A 23,011-nucleotide genomic window follows, 5' to 3' on the forward strand; every position below is an offset into this window, starting at 1 on the left:
GTCCGGAGCATAAGAGGTTTGCTATGGGGATTTGCTCCTACTCTGTACAGCTCCTGAGACACGTGTCATCAGAGAGCACTTAGACAGAAAATAGCAACTCCATTTCAGCAGCTGATAAGCACTGGAAGAATTAAGATTTTTTTTTAATAGAAGTAATTTACAAATCTGTTTAACTTTCTGGAGCCAGTTGATATATTAAAAAAAGTCCTTTTAATCATCCAATACGGTAATCAACAAAGGTAAAGGAAACCATGCTGATTCATACTACTTTTAAATAACAGATTTGTATTCCAAATAGATCAATACAAACTGTTTTTTATATTTACAGGTTATTAATCTTACTTTAGTTTATGCATAACCAATACTGATTTGTAATTTATCTCTTATCTACCTCTAGAATAAAATTTTAAAAATAAACAGGTGTCAGCGTGTAGTGTAGGTCACAATATAATCAGTTTTTTTTATTTTAGCTGATGAAAGGATTGACATCCAATTATGGTTATTTTTATTCTTTCTTCAGCTTCTATAAAAATGATATAGTAACACTGACATAACCTTATTAATGTATTATTTCTTGCAGTATATTAACAATGGGTAAAACAGCAGCTGAAAGGAAGCGTATACAGCTTTACTATGAGAATGAGTCAAAATGGCTTCCGTACATACCGTACATAGTTGTGTCGGACTATATTGCACATGACAAGTATGTAGTGGCAGTTTACAGTGAAGCAATAATAGATTTCAAGCTTTCCCATCATGGTAAATTTTTGTTGAAAAGTGTAGAATACCAATCTGATGACACTGCCCAACACTTCAGACAAAATTTTTCTTGCATTCATTACTCTGAGTAATGTTCAAAGTTCATGGAACTTTTCAGCCACATCACATGGCATAGGTGCTATTGATGGCCTAGAGGTATTGGCAAATGCTGTGTGCGTGAAGCAACAACTACAAGGCCATGCACTTCTACACATGTGCCAAGAAAATCAGCAAAAACATCAATTTCTTATATGTAAGTGAAACAGATATGACTGAAAGAAAGGAGCCCCTAGATGACTTAAAGGAGTACTCCGGGATAAGAAAACTTATCCCATATCCTAAGGATAGGGGATAAGTTTCAGATCGCAGGGGGTCCGACCGCTAGGGCCCCCGCGATCTCCCGTATGGGGCCCCGTCAGTCAGCGGCCAGGGGCTGTGTCCGACCACCGCATGGCGCGGGAGCTGACACATCCCCTCAATACATCTCTATGGGAGAGCCGGAGCGCTGCAATCAGCAGCCTCTGCCATATAAATGCATTGAGGGGGCGTATCGAACGCCGCATCATGTGGTGGTCGAAATGAGCTATTTCGGCAAAGAGCTGAGAGCCCCGTACAGGAGATCATGGGGGGGGGGCCCCAGTGGTCGGACCCCCCGCGATTTGAAACTCATCCCCCTATCCTTAGGATAGGGGATAAGTTTTCTTATCCTGGAGTACTCCTGTAAGGAGCTGGGTCAAGTTTAAAGGGGTACTCTGCCGAAAAAAAGATGTCTGATCACGAGGGGTCCCGCTACTGGGGACCACCGCGATCTCCGGGGGAAGCTTGGAGCTTCCGCTTTCGTGACGCGCTCCACATTCGTGACGCCATGCTCTCTCCATTCATGTCTATGGGAAGGGGCATGATGGCTGGTACGTTGCCGTCACATCTTCTCCCATAGACATAGAAATATAGAATGTGTTGGCAGATAAGAACCATTTGGCCCATCTAGTCTGCCCAATAATCTGAATCCTATGAATAGTCCTTGGCCCTATCTTAGATGAAGGATAGCCTTATGCCTATCCCATGCATGTTTAAACTCCTTCACTGTCTTTGCAGCAACCACTTCTGCAGGAAGGCTGTTCCATGCATCCACAACTCTCTCAGTAATGTAATACTTCCTGATATTACTTTTAAACGTTTGCCCCTCTAATTTAAAATTATGTCCTCTTGTGGTAATTTTTCTTCTTTTAACTAGTCGCCTGTCATCCGGCACGGAGCATAGTTTGTTCCGTGCAGGGATGATTGGGGTGCCGCATCGGAGATTGCGGGTGTCCCCAGCGGTGAGACCCCCGTGATCAGACATCTTATCCCCTAACCTTTGGAAAGGGGAGAAGATGTTCTTCGGCTGAGTACTAGGGGTGTGAATCGCCAAGAATTTGGCGATTCGATTCGAATCGCGATACCAGTGTGGCGAGGTGACGATACATCGCGATATATCCTGATTCTGTCTAAACAATGGCCCTCATTTACTATTCTAAACCCGACTTCTTTTGTCGTTTTTTTTTTGGCGCATCTTTGTATGCGCCATGTCGCAGACATCGTGCGCCAGTCTGCGACACGATGCAACATTTTTTCCCGACGGTCCCGATGTGGATTCTCCCAAACCCGAAAAAGGGGCGTAACCCGACATTTCTGAGCTTTCCCACGTATTTATGAAGGTTTCCAACCCGAATTTGTTGAATTGTTGTGGATTTTTTCCCGACAACTCAGAGGAGTTGGAAACCAAAACCAATAAAACCCACGTGCGACAAACAGGATGCGACATAATAAATACCAGGGGAAAAAAGCAGTCGGGTAAGAAAGCAAGATAGACTTACAACCCGATTTTCTAAGTAAATGAGGGCCAATGTCTTTTACACTTTTATTAAAACTTTATATATATTTTTTTTTATACACTTTATTAGTCTTTTAGGAATCATTAGATTCCTCAGACAGATGAATAGAGTTCTATTGAACTCCATTTATCTGCGATCCATTGATAGAGCCTGGTCCAGCCAGGCTCTATCAATGACAGAGCCACGGAGAGCAAGGAAGCAGAGGTAAGCCCTCCGGCTACCTCCACAGTGGATCACCCGCCCGCAATCACGCTGCGGGGGGGGGGGGGGGGGGGGCGATCTAGCCCACCAGGGAGCATACACATTTCCCTTTAGACGCCTTTAGACGATCTAAAGGGTTAATAGAAAGCCGCGGCGATCGCCGCATGCTGGCTATTAGCGGCGGCCCCCGGCTACTGAGAACAGCCGGGGGCTGCAGAGTATGGAGCGGGCACGAGTCGGGAGCCCACTCTATACACACTGCAGAGCACCGCATGCTGGATATTAGCGATCGCCGCATGCTGGATATTAGCGGCGGCCCCTGGCTACTGAGAACAGCCGGGGGCGGCAGAGTATGGAGCGGGCACGAGTCGGAGCCCGCTCCGTACACCCAGAGCGCCGCCGCCGCGTCAGATCCGGCTGACAAAATGTGGAACTTGGATCTCCTGATGCCCGGGACATGCTGTTCCGGGGATCAGGAGATACAAATTCCACATCACTAAAAGAATCGATTCAAAAATATTTTGAATCGATTCAGTATCGGCAAGTGAAAAATCGCGGGAATCAATTTTTTTTATTTATTTATTTTTTTTTTTTTTCCTTACATCCCTACTGATTACCCCTTTAAAATTTCAGATACAAGAAACATATTTTTTTTTTCTTTAGAACTGTGTTGCCATACAAGATTCAATATTCAGTGACAGCACAATGTTCAAGCTCAAAGATATTCAATTTTGAAAAAAGTAGAAGTGAAGATGCAAGCACTGAGCCCTATATTCCAGGCAGAGTAGTAGTCTGAAATTCAGAAATGCATTATCAACAATGGAGATTGGCTGTTAGTTACCGTATTTTTCGTCCTATCGGACGCACCGGCGTATAAGATGCACCCAATTTATAGGTGCAAAATCTATAAAAATAAAGATTCTGAACCCACCAGTGGTCTTCAACCTGCAGACCTCCAGATGTTGCAAAACTACAACTCCCAGCATGAAGACCACTGGTATAGGAGGTAAAACTCGCGTGTCCCCGCCGCTCCGGACGCGACACCGGTGCCCTGGATGTCGCTCCATCGCTGTCACCGATGCTCCGGACTTCTTCTTCCCCGGGATCCACGCTCTCCGTCGCAGTCATCATGCTGCAACGCACGCCGCTCCATTTGGATGACTGCGTGCGCGACGACGTGATGACGTCGAAGAAGAGCGCAAGGGATCCTGGCATGGAGAAGACACCGAGGAGGCAGGTAAGGTTCCTCCCGGTGTCCTGTAAGCTGTTCAGGATGCCGCGATTTCACCGCGGCGGTCCCGAACAGCCCGACTGAGCAGCCGGGTTAGTGTTCTTTTCGCTTCAGATGCGGTCAGCTTTGATCGCCGCGTCTGAAGGGTTAATACAGGGCATCACCGCAATCGGTGATGTCCTGTATTAGCGGCGGGTCCCGGCCATTGATGGCCACAGCTATTCGCCGTATAAGACGCACCAACTTTCCCCCCCCAGTTTTGGGGAAGAAAAAGAGCGTCTTATACGGCGAAAAATATGGTAAATTCAGTGAAGGGAAGTCAATGAAGGTGAAATGTTTTGTGGGTCAGGTGCTTTCAACCAATGTAGACTGCACATTTTATGTCAAATTATGTTATAACCCAAAAAGTGAAAAGTTTGTGTGGCCATTATTAGGCAATATTAGTGCTATTGAGAAAGACTAGGTAAAACTTAATTTGTGTGGGCCTACAACGGACAAATGATTAATGCTGACTTTCATTGCAGATTTGTGTTTTCTATGGGATAGAGCAACTAAAGCAAGAAACAACGTTTAAGCTTATGATTTTATATGTAGATATTGTGCACATAATGTGTAGGTCACATACAGTATGATGAGTAGGTCACAGTTGTTTTGGTTATTTTATCCAACTATACAGAGGTAGCCTGACTGCCATTAGGTACCGAGATGAGATCCTCAGACCCCTTGTGAGACCATATGCTGGTGAGGTTGGCCCTGGGTTCCTCCTAAGGCAAGACAATGCTAGACGTCATGTGGCTGGAGTGTGTCAGCAGTTCCTGCAAGAGGAAGGCATTGATGCTGTGGACTGGCCCGTCCGTTCCCCAGACCTGAATCAGATTGGGCACATCTGGGACATCATGTCTCACTCCCTCCACCAATGCCACGTTGCACCACAGACTGTCAAGGAGATGGCAGATGCTTTAGTCCAGGTCTGGGAGGACATCCCTCAGGAGACCATCTGCCACCTCATCAGGAGCATGCCCAGGTATTGTAGGGAGGTCATACGGGCACGTGGCGGCCACACACCACTGAGCCTCATTTTGACTTGTTTTAAGGACATTACCGTATATACTCGAGTATTAGCCTAACCGAATATAAGCCGAGCCCCTAATTTCACCCCAAAAACCTAGGAAAAGTTATTGACTCTACTATAAGCCTAGGGTGGGAAATGCATCATCCCCCCCCCTACCTGTCATCATCCAGCCCCCCCGTCATTAACACCCTCATCATAATCATCCCCCCCCCCCCTCATCGTCACCGCTTGTCAATCCCTTCGTCATCATCCAGACCCCCCTTTTTGTTTTCTACTCCCCTCCCCAGTTGTGGAAGGGTGAGCTGGTCCGGGCGATCCATCTTCGGCCATCTATGCTGCAGAGACCGTCCAGTGGGCAGGGTTAGTCGTTCCGGGCTGTCCATCTTCACTGAGAGGCCCTCTTCTCCGCTCTGGGCCAGCCACGAACTAGTGACGATGCGTTGATGACGACACGCAGGGACGTCAGTGCGCTGCAGACGTCCCTGCGATTAAACGTCCCTACGCGGTGGCGTCAATGCAGTGTCACTAGTTCGGGGCCGACCCGGAGCGGAGAAGAAGGCCTCCCGGTGAAGATGGACAGCCCGGAACGACTAACCCTCCCCACCGGACGGTCCTTGCAGCATAGATGGCCCAAGATGGATCGCCTGGCCCATCCCCTCACAGATATGCCAGAAGCGGTTTTTTTGTTCACTCGAGTATAAGCCAAGGGGGCGGTTTCAGCATGAAAAATCGTGCTGAAAAACTCTGCTTATACTTGAGTATATACAATACATAAAAGTTGGATCAGCCTGTAATGTGGTTTTCCACTTTGATTTTGAGTGTGACTCCATATGCAGACCTCCCATGGGTTGATAAATTAGATTTCCATTAATCATTTTTCGTGATTTTGTTGTCAGCACATTCAACTATGTAAAGACAAAAGTATTTCATATGATTAGTTCATTCATTCAGATCTAGGATGTGTTATCTTAGTGTTCCCTTTTTGTTTTTTGAGCAGTGTAGTTAAAATGTTGCTTTTAAATCTTTATTTAATAAAACCTAGATAGGACAAAGTAATAAAGTTAAAATTTTCTGTCAACTGTCGTGCAGGACACACATGGAATTAGCCATATGTATAATCTGTGGCTGCAGAGATAAAATCTCTCTAAAGTTATCGGTCTATGTAATGTGATGGAGGGTGAACTGACATCACTCTTGACACGGGTCGAAAGCCCTTGAAACATTGCATGCAGAACAGGGCACTGCAGCAATCCTTAGCCCGTCTGCAGAGTCGCTGATGGCGTTGAAGGATTGAAAGGTTTTCTGCACATCTGAAGTTTTGAAAACTTGTGAATTTATATGAAGCACGAAATTATGGAAATCTGATTTCGAACTTCAATGCAAGCCTACGGGAGGGGGCGTGATAGATGGGGGATAAGATGTCTAAGCACCAGAGAACCCCTTTAAACACAGAGAAGTTGACCAAATATTTTGGGCCTGTGACCTATAGTGCTGTTACCCAAGCCTAAAGTGCATGCGCAGCGTAGCTCGTTGCATCCTGGCAAAGTAACCTTTCTTTCATCGTTCCAGTTTTGTTGTTTTGGTCCGGTCAGCACCATTACAATCCTGCCGTTGGTCTATTAAGGCTTGTTCTATTACTCCATTGTTTGGGGGCAGCAGACGGGATTGTTATTGATCCATCATTGCGCACACATTGTTGTGTATGACTTCACAACTATCCAGCGTAAGCGGCACTTGATCTTTGATCATTCTTACCCATCCTCTGGTATGTTACGCTATGGAGCGCTCTTTCTTTCTTCCTCTAGTGGAGTACTGACTGCTTGTAGAATCAGGGATAGAATGGTAACAGTATGATTGTAGCCTTGTCCTATCCATTTTCTATCATAACACTTCATTTCATAAAAATGTGGAAATTGTGTGTTCCTTGGGGTATGGTCATGCACATAGATTTGTTGCAGAATCTAAAAGGGTTTTGCAAAAATCCATACACATGCTGTAGAAAAAAACGATCCATTGTATGGAACCCTGGGTACATTTTTGCACATCTGTTACCTGTAAACATACCCTTAGGGTAGGCTCACACATGCTGTATTTTGCTACCCATTGATTTCAGTGGGTAGAAAAATATGCAGCCGCAAAATATGGCACGTATGCCCCTACCCTTAGGGTGTATTTACAAAACATACTACTTTATATTCTGCACATCAAATATGCACAGGATACTGTATGTGTGAATAAACCGTTATAGTACTAGTGATTGGTTTTCCTGTGTTTTCCCCACAGTGTATACAGGCCCATTTCTTGCCGGGTGGCCTTTTATGCTTCACTCTCCTGGTTTTGAATTTATAACCTAGTCAGGTAAGGACGTCTGGATGTAAATTTACAGTCTACTTATTGTGTTCATTCATTTTGTAAATACCTTGCTTTACTTTAAGGGATTTTCCATTTGACAAAGTTATGGCCTATCCACAGAATGAGGACCCCAATCATCTTTTAGAATGAAGCAGTGGGTTGTGCTCGTGCACTGCCCTTCAATTTATTCTCTATGGTAGCCGCATAACCAAGTACCATGTTCAGCGGTTTCTTCACCACCCCTGAACAATGAATGGAGCAGCTTTCTCGACATCCCAGGGGCTGCAAAATAGCGTTAGGCAGTTTTTACTGTTAACTTACAGGTCTATGGGTAATTAATTGAACGGGGGATATTAGAGATGTGGAACTAATGTTAGCAGGCTGTAATGCAGTGCTGCAATATGATTAATATTTTGGGTTTTTTTGTGCATCAAAACACTGACTATGGCAGAAACCCAGGAAGCTTTGTTCTGACTGTCAGGCTTAACATGGACAACCTGGGTACATGGACATGTTATCGTAGGATAGAAACAGAAAACAGAATAGATTTTCTAAGAATAAAAATGTAAATTACCTGTTGTAATCCAGACAGCGAATAATGGATATTCCTGCTTTACCTAGATAATGTGTCTTTGTATTTATTGAAAACAATGCCTCCACCTTCAGAATCCTTGTATAACTAAGAAACCTTGACCAGTAACTGGTGCTGTCTTGTTTGGTTTCATTATTTAGAGGACTTGATCATTTTTGATTAGGGCTGCATGATTTGGAGAAAATGTGCGATTGCGAACATGAAGATAAATATTGCGATTTCTACAGTCATGGCCATAAATGTTGGCACCCCTGAAATTTTTCAAGAAAATGAAGTATTCCTCACAGAAAAGGATTGTAGTAACACATGTTTTGCTATACACATGTTTATTCTCTTTGTGTATATTGGAACTAAACCGAAAAGGAGGAAAAAAGCAAATTGGATATAATGCCAAAGCAAACTCCAAAAATGGTCTGGACAAAATTATTGGCACCCTTATTAATATTTGGTTGCACACCCTTTGGAAAAAATAACTGAAATCAGTTGCTTTCTATAACCATCAATAAGCTTCTTATACCTCTCAGTCGGAATGTTGGACCACTCGTTAATTTCTAACGATAATTTGTTTTCCCTTAGTCCTAACAGTAGCACAGATGGGGTATTCCACCCCCCGCGAACTGGTAGGACAGATGGAAGTTTTATTGAACCTAATTAAACAATCAGTAAAGACACACCCACAACCCCCTGTATAAGTAAGAGGGTCATCCTCTGCCTCATTGTGTAGTAACAAGAAGAACTAAAGGCAAATAATAGAAGAAAATAACTTAAATAGGGAGGGAAAGTTGTGCTACTGTTAGGACTAAGGGAAAACAAATTATCGTTAGAAATTAACGATTCCCTTACTTCCTAACCAGTAGCACAGATGGGGAAATGGCAAGCAGAAACCCTATGAGGGAGGGCTCTCATGCCTGACGGCAGATAATACTGTACGTCCAAATGAGGAAAAATCGGCCAATCTACTGTCAAGTCTGTAGTGGGTGATAAATGTGGAGAGTGAACTCCAGAAAGCAGCTTTGCATATATGTTCCAAGGGAACAAGACTCCTTTCCGCAAAGGAGGTAGATACAGACCTGGTGGAATGAGCTTTTACAAACTCAGGAGGCTCCTTACCTTGGGATACCATGGCAATACGAATGGCATCTTTTACCCATCTACTGATGGAGGGCTTTGAAGCTTTAAGACCTCTCTTGGGTCTTGAAAAGAGAATTAGCAGATTTTCATCCTTCCGAAACTCCAAAGATCTTCTTATATAGATCTGGAGACATCTCGAGATATCTAGGCAATGAAGAGCCCTATCTTCATTGGAGGATGGAGGAGGAGAAAATACTGGCAGGGATATAACTTGATTTATATTTTGGAATGATGGAACTTTAGGTATAAAGGATGGCATGAATCTGAGTAACACTCGATCCGGCAAAAATTTAGTATATGGTTCAAGGGCCGAGAGCGCTTGAAGTTCCCCAATCCTTTTGGCTGAAGTGATTGCCAGTAAAAAAGTTATTTTAATGGTAACAAACTTCATGTCCACCTCCTCCAAGGGCTCAAAGGGGGGAGATGCTAACCCCTTGAGCACCATCGATAAGCCCCATGCTGGGACAGGTTGTATAATTGTAGGTTTTAACCTTGAGGATCCCCTCAAGAATATTTTGACTAGTGGGTCTTGAGACAATGGTTTATTGAGAAAGGCAGAGATGGCTGATACCTGAACTCTGAGTGTGGAAGGAGATAGATTCTTGTCTAATCCCTCCTGGAGAAAGTTGAGGATTGTGGCAACAGCTGGATTCTGTCCAGGTAGTTGTTTCTTGGAGCACCAAGACTGAAAAGTTGTCCAAATTCTTTTATAGGCTCTGTTAGTGGACTCCGCTCTGGAATGCGAGAGGGTATTCAAGACCGCACTAGAAAGCCCTTCTAGATGTGGAAGGGACTGGTCAACCTCCAGGCTGTCAGGTTGAACATTTGAAGATTTGAGCAGCTGTGAGTGTCCCCCGACACTAGTGCTTGCTCTGGGGGAAGCCTCCAGAATTGTCCCCGACTCATTTGCAAGAGTTGGGTAAACCAAGCTCTCTTGGGCCAAAATGGAATTATGGCTATGACAGAGGCTTGGTCCTGCCTGATTTTCATCAATACCCTTGGGATCAAGGAAATTGGAGGGAAGATGTAGGCCAGCCTGAACCTCCATGGGATTGAGAGAGCATCGATTGCTACTGGGTTGTCTTCCCTGTACAGGGAACAAAATCTCACCACTTTGGTGTTGAACCTTGTTGCCATAAGATATATTTCTGGCATACCCCACCTGAGTATTATTTGTTTGAATATCTCTGGATGGAGAGACCATTCTCCAGTTGAAAGTCCTCTGCTCAGGCGGTCGGCGATCACATTGAGAGATCCCCGAATGTGAACTGCCGACAGGTGGGTTAGGTTCCTCTCTGCCCAATCCAAGATCAGACCCACCTCTCTGAGGAGGCTTTGTGATCGAGTGCCTCCCTGCTTGTTGATGTACAATACAGCCGTCATGCTGTCGGATTGGATCTTTACTGCTTTCCCTTGAAGAAGAGAAGCAAAGTGGAGGAGTGCTAATCTGATGGCTCGAATCTCGAGGAGATTGGAGGTTAACCCTCTCTCCTGAGGAGACCAAGATCCCCGCACTAACAGATCCAAGAGATGCGCTCCCCAACCTACAAGGGACGCGTCGGTAGTAAGTATGATCCAAGGGGGTTGGATCATTGACTTGCCGTCCTCGAGGTGAGACCACCATCTGAGAGAGGACCGGACTCGATAAGACAGGGAGTGGCACTTGTTTAGGCCCGAGGGCCTGAGATTCCAAGTGGCGAGCACCTCTGATTGAAGAGGGCGTAGATGCCAAAGAGCCCAAGGAACCGCATCCACGGTAGCGGACATAAGTCCCAACATCCGCATGAGAGTGCGAATGGAAACTCTCCGGGGTACAGAGAGAAAAAGGGCCGATTCCTGAACCCGAGATTTCCTCTCGGGAGAGAGGTAAAGTGTCATGGAGATTGAGTCGACTATGAAGCCGAGGAACCTCACTGAGGTCGTTGGGAGGAAATTGGATTTGGCCTAATTGACTATCCACCCTAACTGGTGAAGGAAGGATACTGCTAGTTGCAGATGTTGGGACAGGATCGCAGAAGAAGGAGCTCTGAGGAGCCAATCGTCTAGGTAGGGAACGATGCTGAGCCCCTGGAGCCTTAGAGCAACTACCGCTACCACCACTTTGATAAATGTGTGTGGGGCCGAAGAAATTCCAAACGGGAGGGCTACAAACTGGAGGTGTTTTAGAACTCCCCCTACCTGAACTGCGATCCTTAGATACTTTCTGGATACCGGATGAATAGGAATATGAAGGTAAGCATCCTTTAGATCCAGAGTAGCCAGGTAATCCCCTGGCGAGATGAGGTTTACCACAGATTGAATAGTTTCCATACGAAAGCGTTTGTGCTTTACATACTGATTGAGATATCTCAGATCTATAATCATCCGCCAGTCTCCTGTTACCTTGGGAACTAGGAAGACTGGAGAATAAATTCCTGACCCCCGCTCTGCAAGAGGAACTTCCTCTAAGGCATTCTTCTGGATGTATTCCAGAATGTAGGTTTCTAGCGCCCCCTGTTTGATTGGTGAAAGAACTTTTGTCTCCACATAATTGGATGGGGGAATTGATTCGAGGTCTATCGAATAACCATCCGAGATTAATCTCAGGACCCAAGGATCCTGAATGTGGAGGGACCAGGCGCTTGAAAAGTGGTGAAGACGACCACCAACTGGAATCTGGGGGGCAGGATGGAAAGGTCACCTCGGCAAGGAACCCAGAGCTTCGTAGAAGCCCGCAGTCAGAGCTTTCTGTTGTCTTTGGGGCCACGGGAGCGTTTTCCGCCCCGGCGTTGATTACCCCAGTCTCGCTGAGACTTAGGCTGGGGGGCTGATCCGCCCCCAGAACGCCGCCCTCGACCACGAAAGGAGGAATAAGGAAGGGACTTGCCTTTCTTGTCAGAAAGTCCCTCCATAATGCGGTCCAGCTCAGCTCCGAAAAGAATGCCGGGTTCGTAAGGCATAGCACATAAGGTGTTCTTGGAAGAGTTGTCAACCTTCCAAGGTTTTAACCATAGAGGACGTCGTCCAGCGGAAGCCAGGGCCATAGACTTGGAGGCCAATTTAAGATGCTGGGTGGAAGCATCGCACAAAAAATCAACGGCCAGATTGGACGTCTTGAAGGATGAAAGAATTTCATCTCTAGGAACCCCCTGGTCCAAATCCGACTGGATGTTAGAAAGACGGGTCTTCAAAAAGTTTGCTACCTCAGAGCAAGCTATCGCCACTGATGCAGACGCAGTGGAGTAGGAGCGCCTCATGGCACAGTCAGCCTTCCAATCCATTGGATCCTGCAAGGAAGACCCATCCTCAGCAGGGACCACTGTCCTCTTGGACAGTTTGGCAACTGCCATGTCAACCTTAGGGACAGGGCCCCAGGAGGAAAGCTGAGATTCCTGTATAGGAAACATGGTCTTAAATCTTTTAGTTAAGACCGGACCCTTTTCTGTTTTTTTTCCATTCCGTTCTAAGCACGGACAGAAGGGTATCATCCGCTTTAAAGACCCTAGGTCCCTTAGAGGCGGAGGTAGAGGCTTCCCCGGGATCAACATCCTGGTCCCCCGACCGGATGGATCTCAGAAGACGCTGGGTCTTTTCCAGCGGAAAGAAATAGGATGCAGTGACCTCCTCATCCGAAGAGGAGGACTTGGAATCTTCTCTCTCCTGATCCACAGACGTCTCCATTCTGGGAGGTGAAGAAGGTCTGGCGCGTTTCTGAGAGACAACGTGTTTCAGCTCCTCAATAGAGGCTTGCATAGCCGACATGTTAGAGGAGACCCACACATACATATCTTGGACTGTAGGTTCAGTCTGGTGGGAAGGTAGAGACTTAGCCCTACAAGGAGGGCACCTAGAAAATTCATAATTATCCTCAAGGGGAGTATTGCAGTCATGGCAAGAGAGGTGCTTGCGCTTGGCGGATCTTTTTGCCAAGCCTTCACGATCCCCTGAGCCCTCGGTCGACATATCTAGGTAAATATGAGAGGAGGATTAGATAATGTAGCGGCAAGAAAAAAATTGCGGCTAGCTAAAATATAATTAAAATACCCAAAGTTCTCAGCAAGAGACCAGGTAAGATAGAGAGATAGGGAAACAGTAGTATCCGCAAGGATGCACTACTAGACTCAAAAAGACAGGACTGTGGAAGTACCAACAGCTCTGCGCTCTAGGAGGCTGAATGACAGCCTAGGGGGAGTTTAAATATCCTCCTGGCTGGCGCCAAAACAAGACTCCGCCCACAAGGCGGAGTTACAGATAAAGAAATCCTGTCTTAAAAAAACAGGAGAAAAACAGGAAAAAAAGGAACCCTATTAGTTAGAGGGTTATGGAAGAGGCTCCTCGCTCGGTTTCGCCGCATTATTAGCAAAAACGGCGCAAAAAAACGAGCCGGGAGCGAAGAGAGAAACAGGAAGTGATGTCAGACGCCGCTGACGCACTTCCGGCCGGGGCCGCGATTGGAGTCGCGGCTCCGAGGAATAGAAGCAGATGGGCGCAAACTATGCCCAAATTTGCAAGTAAGAAAAAAAAACCCCTCCTACTCATATAACAGGAGTAAGGGGGTCACCATCTGTCCCACTGTCCGGGAGGACAGAAAAAAACACAATGAGGCAGAGGATGACCCTCTTACTTATACAGGGGGTTGTGGGTGTGTCTTTACTGATTGTTTAATTAGGTTCAATAAAACTTCCATCTGTCCTACCAGTTCGCGGGGGGTGGAATACCCCATCTGTGCTACTGGTTAGGACGTAAGGGAATCTTCCTTTACAAACTGCTCCAGGTCTCTCTTATTGGAAGAGCACCTTTTCCCAACAGCAATTTTAAGATCACTCCACAGGTGTTCAATGGGATTTAGATCTGGACTCATTGCTGGCCGCTTCAGAACTCTCCAGTGCTTTGTTGCCATCCATTTCTGGGTGCTTTTTGACATATGTTTGGGGTCATTATCCTGCTGGAAGACCCAAGATCTCGGACGCAAACCCAGCTTTCTGACACTGGGTTGTACAGTGTGACCCAAAATCCGATGGTAATCCTCAGAATTCATGATGCCTTGCACACATTCAAGTCACCCAGTGCAGAGGCAGCAAAACAACCCCAAGACATCATTGAACCTCCACCATATCTCACTGTAGGTACTGTGTTCTTTTCTTTGTAGGCCTCATTCCGTAGAATGATGTCCCTTACCAAAAAGCTCTATCTTGTTCTCATCTGTCCACAAGACTTTTTCCCAGAAGGATTTTTGCTTACTCAAGTTCATTTTGGCAAATTGTAGTCTTGCTTTTTTTTTATGTCTGTGTCCGCTGTGGGGTCCTTCTAGGTCATTTCATTTAAATGTCGACGGATAGTTCGGGCTGACACTGATGCTCCCTGAGCCTGCAGGACAGCTTGAATATCTTTGGAACTTGTTTGGGGCTGCTTATCCACCATCCGGACTATCCTGCGTTGACACCTTTCATCACTTTTTGTCTTCCATCCACGCCTAGGGAGATTAGCTACAGTGCCATGGGTTGCAAACTTCTTGATAATGTTGCGCACTGTGGACAAAGGCAAATCTCTGGATATGGACTGGAAAACCAAAATTGTGGAAAAATATCAACAATCTCAAGGTTACAAGTCCTCAGACAGTTCTCTTCTCTTTCTGTTGTCCATGCTTAGTGTGGCACACACAGACACACAATGCAAAGACTAAGTGAACTTCTCTCCTTTTTTTATCTGCTTTCAGATGTGGTTTCTATAATGTCCACACCTGTTACTTGCCCCAGGTGAGTTTAAAGGAGCATCACATGTTTGAAACAATCTTATTTTTCCACAATTAGGAAAGGGTGCCAATAATTTTGTCCAGACCATTTTTGGAGTTTGGTGTGACATTATGTCCAATTTGCTTTTTTTTCCCTCCCTTTTTTGGTTTTTAGTTCCAATACAGACAAAGGGAATAAACATGTGTAAAGCAAAGCACATGTTACTGCAGTCCTCTTCTGTGAGAAATACTTCATTTTCTTGAAAAATTTCAGGGTTGCCAACATTTACAGCCATGACTGTATATGAGATTGCGATATAATAAACAGTGAAATTTTCCCCATGTCATGTCCAATCCCCAGTTCATACAGACATTCCCCTTATTTCATGGTATGAAATGAGGGGAATGACTAAATGGGGGTGGGGTGAACGGCTACATGAGGGAGTAACGACTATACGAGTGGGGTTATATGGGGGGGCTGCTGTATCAGGAGGGATGGCTATATGAAATTTATATGGCCATTCCCCTCATTTCATAGCTGTACCTCATATAGTCATTCACAACTTTTTCCATAGTTATGTACAGTACTGTGTAAGCAGGAGCACATCTGCTACACTGGGCTGTATCTCACCCATAACAGTCTTGAGCTGCAGCCTGTCTTTCCCAGGACTCGGGAGTGGTGGTGGCTCTGCCCCCTGACCCTAGGTGGCTCCACCACCTGACCTATACACTCCTGTATGCAGCGCTGCGCGGTAAGTGCCCTTTTCATCTTCTGCCACCGCTAAAGCTGTCCTAGCCTTAACCACTGCCTCCACTGTCCTAGCCTGAGCCCCTGCTAACCTAATCTAAGCCACTGCATGATCCTGACCTGCCACCGCTGCTGCCGAAGTGGGTAAACCGCTTAATTTTCACAAGGCTCAAATTGAAATATCGCAATCTGCGTTAATCGTGATTAGATTGCTATATATTTTGCAAGCCTACTTTGGATGATCTTTCTCTTTAATTGGTCCTCTGAGGGTGTTATGGTTTTCTGCTGCTGGTACCCCCAGCAATAACCTGTATTCAGTGCAAGAACCTGACAGCAAATGCACAGTTCCTATGCTACAGGTACACAGCTGAGTTGAAGCATTGGGCCACCTTCTCATACTGTATGTGAATGATCCCATCTCAGGTTGGATTTCAGATGGAGGAACATGCTGCATGGGTGCTGGCCATGGGACCGCATTATGCTGCGTTCCCCTGTCTGGGGGTCCTGAAATCTCACCCACTTTAACATCAGAGATCTATAAGGGGATATTTGATAGTGGTCAAAGGCAGAACTCTGTAGCTGAAAAAAGATTCAGTCATTCCAGAGAATTGGCACAATTTAGATTTATGTATGTGTACTTAACAAAGTAAAGGAATAATATTTTTGGCTCTGATGGCAGTCATTTCTACAGCATAATACAAAGTCTATTAGACTACTATGGTATAAAAAGTGACCAAAAATATATGCTATTTTGGACTTTTGAATTTTTTTACGTAAACGCCATTGACGTGCGGTTTAATGATGTTTTTTTTTATAGTTCGGACATTTACGCACACAGTGATACCACAAATGTTTTATTTTTATAGATTTTTTTTTTTTTTTTTTTTTATGGGAAAAGGGGGGTGATTCAAACTTTTTTTAATTAGGGAAGGTGTTAAATCACATTTATTAACACTTTTTAGTTTCACTTTTTTTTTTGCAATGTTATAGCTCCCATAGGGGACTATAACATTGCACACACTGATTTCTACACTGATCAGTGTTATCACCGCTCTAATGCTCCTGCCTGGATCTCAGGCACGGAGCAGTCATTTGGCGATCGGACAGTGAGGAGGCAGGTAGGGATCCTCCTCGCGTCCTGCAAGCTGTTCGGGATGCCGCGATTTCACCGCGTCGGTCTGGAACAGCACCACTGAGCTAACCGGCAATGTTTACCTTCATTTTAGATGCTGTGATTTCAACGCGTCTAAAGGGTTAATGCCGGACATCAGCCCTATCCTTGATGTCCAGCATTAGCCGTGGCTCCTTGTTGCCTATAGCAACCGGGACCCACCGGCTATGATGCGCGTTCACCTGCTGAGCGTGCCTCATACCTCGGGAAACGCAGATGGACGTTAATAAACGTCAATTTGCGGCAAAGGGTTAAAATGATACCCATGCTTTACTATTATTGTTCTGGTTTAAAAAAAAAAAAAAAAAAACTCCCCATAGGGGACTAACATTGCACGCACTGATTTCCTACACTCATCACTGCCATGCAATAGCATGGCATTGATCAGTGTTATTGCCACTGGAGCAGTCATTCGGCGATCGGACAACAAGGAGGCAGGTAGGGATCCTCCTTGCGTCCTGCAATTTGTTTGGGATGCCGCATTTCCACTGCGACGGTCCCAAACAGCACCACTGAGCTATGTTTACCGGCAATGTTTACTTTCGTTTTAGACGCGGCAATCAAGTTTGATCGCCGCATCTAAAGGGTTAATGCCGGACATCAGCCTAATCGGCGATGTCCGGTATTAGCTGTGGGTCCTGGTTGCCTGCTGAGCGCGCGTCATACCTTGGGAGCTTCAGATGGACGTTAATGAACGTCCATTTGCGGCAAGGGGTTAAACATTGCCACTATTGCCTAATCTTCTGTAATGAACTGAAAAAAAGAGGTTATCACAGGGGGGTTGATACATTTAGCTAGCATGTGCAAACACAATAAATAACATCAGAACACCATTTTTTTTTACACCACCATCTCTCCTCTGTGACTTTCTGCTCTAAAGTCACAGCTGTGTTAAAAATGTGCAATATATACACTGCTCAATAAAATAAAGGGAGCACTTAAACAACACAATGTAACTCCAAGTCAATCACACTTCTGTGAAATCACACTGTCCACTCAGGAAGCAACACTTATTGACAATCAATTTCACATGCTGTTGTGGAAATTATGGACAATTAGCAAGAAACCACCACCTGCAGAACCACTACTTTATTGCTGAACACAGACCACTTCTCAATTCCTATGCTTCCTGGCTGATGTTTTGGTCACTTTTGAATGCTGGCAGTGCTTTCACTCTAGTGGTAGCATGAGAAGGAGTCTACAACCCACACAAGTGGCTCAGGTAGACGAAAGTTTTTCATGCGATTAGTTCATTCATTCAGATCCTGGATGTGTTATCTTGGTGTTCCCTTTATTTTTTTTTAACAGTGTATTATGGCAATTTACCAATTAACCAATAAGATATATGAACCTGCCGATCAGAGAAAATGAATATTTATTTGTTGAATAACACCTTTTAAACATTGGTGGTAACTCCTTAACTAATTTTTTATTTTTTTTTATTCTTTTCTTTTTGAAAGTTCGTATTGGTGGGCTACTACAAAAGCCACTCTGTTGTGTAGACTTTAGGAACTAGTTGGACAACATCTAGAGCATGCGTTTTCTCTGGCACAAAACTACATCTACAACCAATAATTTTGTTCTTAGAACAAACTGTAATTGTGATTGTGACAGATTTCCTGACTTGACTTGCCGTTCAGCTCCTCTAAGCAGCTTAAGCAAGGACTCAAAATACTCACTACTTCCCTAGGTCAATACTTTTATAGGGTTTAGTTATCCATATAGGGGTCACTTCTGGGGGGGGGGGGGGGGTGGGGACGAGGGGATATATTTCCACCATGTCCAGTCCTTTTCTGGAATGGAGTGGGGATATTCATATAATGATGATGTGCTAAAAGCCTTAGGGTGCTCCCTACTTTCTGAGTCAGACCTTGTGGCCTAAAATGTGGTATTTCCTAACAAACCGCTTAAAATGCCTTGTCTGGGTGGGTTTTCTCTATCTCAGAAGTTATGCACAAAAAATATGTCCCTCAAACTATATATTTGTGTGTGTGTGGGGGGGGGGGGTAGCTAATTTGAGCCCTTATTATATGGCTGGAATGTTTACAAATTTCAAAGTACTTACTATTGCCCTAGGAGAATACACCCCCCAAAGTAGTTTCCAAATTAGGGTTACTTCTGGAGGCACAGCATTGTTCTGCTAGCTTCAATCCTCTGTATGCCTATAATTCATTCAGCCTAAAATGATATGCTTAAAGCCAAAGGGTTCCAGAAGGTGGGGTCCCACCATGGGGCCAAGCAACAAAATATGAGCTAAGCAGAGAGTATTTCGTAAGACAGGACAAACCAAACAGCGTAATGTTGGGGTGCATTTTCCTTTTATTTTGGAAGCTATGTACAAAAAGTGTCTTAGAAATTATGAATACCTTTTTAAGGGGTTTAGTTTGATAGTGTAATTTGGAAGGGATTTTCTTCTGTTCTGCCACCTCTCCGCCTCTGCAAACCTTTCTTAGCACATAAAACAAAATGTACTTTTCAAATTTCTCTGAATTTTTAAAAATTTGTGTCAGAATTATTTGGATTGGCAAAAATATAACAGAGTTGTTCTCGAATACAGTCCCAGGTTTAATAAAAAAAAAAAAGGAAAAGGGGAAAAAAAAACAAAAAAAACAGGCTTGGTCATTGTGACCTACAGACCTACTCAGCCCAGTCTTTAAGGGGGTTAAATGATTATTTCCTTCTCAACTAGTTCAACTTGTAGAGCACATAGTTTAAATATTTTTGCAAATAAATTAGATTTAGCAAATTTGCTACCATCTTCTGATATACCTGTTCTGTTCCTCCCATTGTTGACAGCTTGTTGCCTGGGTTACAGACCACCGCTCCACTCTAGAATCTGGGTGTGTGTATTTATCAGCCCGACCAACTTTTCTTTAAAGGAACAGTGGTCTGTAACCCAGGCAACAAGCTATCCACAAAGGGAGGAACAGAATAGGAATACCAGCAGAAGGAAGCAAATTTGCTAAATGAATGTATTTACAAAAAGATTGAACTGTGTTGGTTGAGATGGAAATTCTCCTTTTTAAAGGCCCCTGCTTTACATTAGGGTTTTTGTATAAACAGATTTCAACCTGTTAGAAACATGTTGTCAGACTATTTTTAAAGGGTACAGTTGCTAATGACTGGGGCAACCTTGGGGTTACTCTGCTGGAATTGTCAGAAACACTGATCCAGGCAGATGTACTTTGTAGGAACCATACTGTGTATTAGTGGATCATCTTCTGCTGCTGACCCCCAAGATCGTTAGTTTGGCTATATGATGGATATATCAGTGGCGAACCTTTTTGAGCCTGAGTGCCCAAACCGTAATGCACGCCAACTTTTTTTCCCTCAAAGTGCCAACACAGCAATTAAATCAGAATACTGAGGTTTAAAGGGGTTCTCCGGTGCTTACACATCGTATCCCCTATCCAAAGGATAGGGGATAAGATGCCTGATCGTGGGAGTCCCGCAGCTGGGGAAACCAGCAATCGTGCACGCGGCACCCCGTTTGTAATCAGTCCCCGGAGCGTGTTCTCTCCGGGTCTGATTACGGGCGACTACAGGGCCGGCGGCGTGTGACGTCACGCCTCCACCCCCGTGTGACGTCATGCTCCTCCCCTCAATGCAAGCCGACGGGAGGGGGCGTGATAGCTAGCACGCCCCCTCCCGTCGGCTTGCATTGAGGGGCGGAGCGTGACGTCACACGCCGCCGACCTTGTAGTCGCCCGTAATCAGACCCGGAGCGAACATGCTACGGGGACTGATTACAAACGGGGGGCCGCGTGCATGATCGCGGGTGTCCCCAGCTGTGGGACTCCCGCGATCAGGCATCTTATCCCCTATCCTTTGGATAGGGGATAAGATGTGTAAGCACCGGAGAACCCCTTTAAGTTTAGAAAAAAAACAACTTACGCAGGCAGTATAGTTCGCCTACATTAGGCAGGCAGTATAGTTCACCCACAGACATATAGCCTTCAGCCATATACAGTGTATGGCTGGAAGCTGTATGTCTGTGGACTGCCTCACAGTGCTCCGTCCACCGCTCCTCCCAAGCAAGGTGCCTCCAGCTGTTGCAAAACTACAATTCTCAGTATGCCCAGACAGCGAAAGGCTGTCTGGGCATGCTGGTACTTGTAGTTTCGCAACAGCCGGAGGCACGCTGGTTAGGAATTCTGGTCTAACACAAATATATATAATTTTTATTTTTATTTTTTTCCCAGCATATGCTTTAATAAATCTTATTTCATAGGAAATAGCATTATAGTCTTTGGTAAGTGATGGATTTGCTGACGGTGCATTACACAACAGCAAAACTGCACTGCCTTTTTATCGGTCAGTGAAGCTTGTCACATGACTGGCATGTTTTTCTTGCACATATTTGCATAAGACATCTGGTTAAAGACCTGATCTGAAATGAAATCTGGAGGAATAAAAGCATTGTAATACAGGATCTCCTTAAGTTATTTGACAGGAAAAGAGGGTTGCACTGGCTGTCAGATGTTTTATGCTTTTTTATTTTCCACAACCTCTGTAGAATAATCGGTAGCTATAGATGACAACGTCTTATTTTTCCTTGTAATATTCACAAGTATGTAGTGTATATAGATCTGTGGTTTTAGCTAGAAGTCTTAATCTTCTCTTTGCTGTGTTTAGCATTCTAGTAGCGAAGGTCCATATCTTATCTACATTTGCTGCATATAGCAACCTGTTTTTCTAGATTAGCTCGTCTCACTATATATATATTTTTTTCCTGGGGCCTTATGAGCCAGAACTTGGCCTTTAAAAGTCTGTTGTCGAGCTAAAAATATGTTACTCCATTCATCTTTCATATGTCCCCTGGGCTCAATATAACTTTAGAATAAGAAGAAACTAGTCAGCTATGCTGCTAAATCAGAAATTGTTGCAGCCACAAAAAAGCACCTCACATTCTGAGAAGAACTGTTCTAGATAGCTTACTTCAGAGCAACTTTATTTACATGTACACACGGAGGTTTATGACACCTAACAGTGGCCATATACCTTAAATAACTTTAGGCCAACCACTCTTACTCTCAGCCTCCTCCTCAGCCAAGAATCCCATGTATTCCCTATAGGGAGAGTGGACTAAAGCACTACCATATAACACTGCTTAATGGTCTATTCACACGTACAGTATTCTGCGCAGATTTGATGCTGAATGGCTGAACACAGCTTCAAATCTGTGCAGAATACATGTGAATAGACCCCAACTCGGCATTCACATTTTGGTTGCTTAACCTCTTAAGGACCAATGACATTGTGGAACGTCATGGCACCCTGGGCTTTAAGGACCAATGACGTTCCACAACGTCATGGCGTTTTCCGGTCTCTGCTGCTCGCCGGGCAGAGATCGGAACTGGATGCCTGCTGAAATCCTTCAGCAGGCATCCAGGGCAAACGCCGAGGGGGGCCATGTAGGAAATCGCCCTTGCGATCTACGGCGATACCGGGCTGATCGGGTCTCTGGGACCCGACCGCCCGGTAATTTCGCATGATCCCGGCTGTCACAGACAGCCAAGACCATGCTAATGTATAGGAGCGAGGTGGCAAGCCTGCCACCTCCGATCCCCTGCGATCCGTCGGTTAGTTAACCGACCAATCGCAGGGGGGGGGGGGGGGGGCGGTTACTTCCTCCCGCCCTGCCCGGTCCCTTGAAGTCCGTAGAGGACGGGAGGAAGACCGGAGGACGGGACGGGGGAGTGCTGGGACTGGCCCCGGTACTTACCTCGTCCCTGAGGACCCGGATCCCGGCGATGAAGACAGCGGCGGCGACAGGTGAGTTGATCTTCAGCCGCGGTCAGGCTCTTTACAGCAATGCACGTCGCCGTAAAGCGACATGCATTGCTGTAATGGGACCCTGTAAACTACAACTCCCAGCATGCCCAGACAGCCCTTGGCATCTGGGCATGCTGGGAGTTGCAGTTTTGCAACATCTGGAGGTCCACAGTTTGGAGACCACTGTGCCCTTCCCGATGTTGCAAAACTACACATCCTCAGCATGCCCTTACTGTCCAGGCATGCTGGGAGTTGTAGTTCTGTAACATCTGGCCCTTCAGATTTTGCAGAACTACAACTCCCAGCATGCCTGGACAGTTTTGGCATACTGGGAGTTGTAGTTTTGCAACATCTGGAAGGGCACAGATTGGGAACCACTGTATTAGTGTTCTGCA

The 23,011-nt window shown here is 45.2% G+C and overlaps 1 protein-coding gene across 10 annotated transcripts in view; it reads left to right on the forward strand.

Moving 5' to 3' along the window:
* The window catches only part of FAM3C (FAM3 metabolism regulating signaling molecule C), a 58,571-nt gene that overhangs the window by 10,492 nt on the left and 25,068 nt on the right, over positions 1-23,011 (forward strand). For all 10 annotated transcript variants that reach the window (XM_056573807.1, XM_056573813.1, XM_056573808.1 and 7 more), the window contains exon 2: positions 7,421-7,495. The gene's annotated coding sequence lies outside the window, so the exon portion shown is untranslated. The remainder of the gene's footprint in view (positions 1-7,420; positions 7,496-23,011) is intronic.

Source organism: Hyla sarda, chromosome 4 (assembly GCF_029499605.1).
Source record: "Hyla sarda isolate aHylSar1 chromosome 4, aHylSar1.hap1, whole genome shotgun sequence".
Lineage (NCBI taxonomy): Eukaryota > Metazoa > Chordata > Amphibia > Anura > Hylidae > Hyla > Hyla sarda.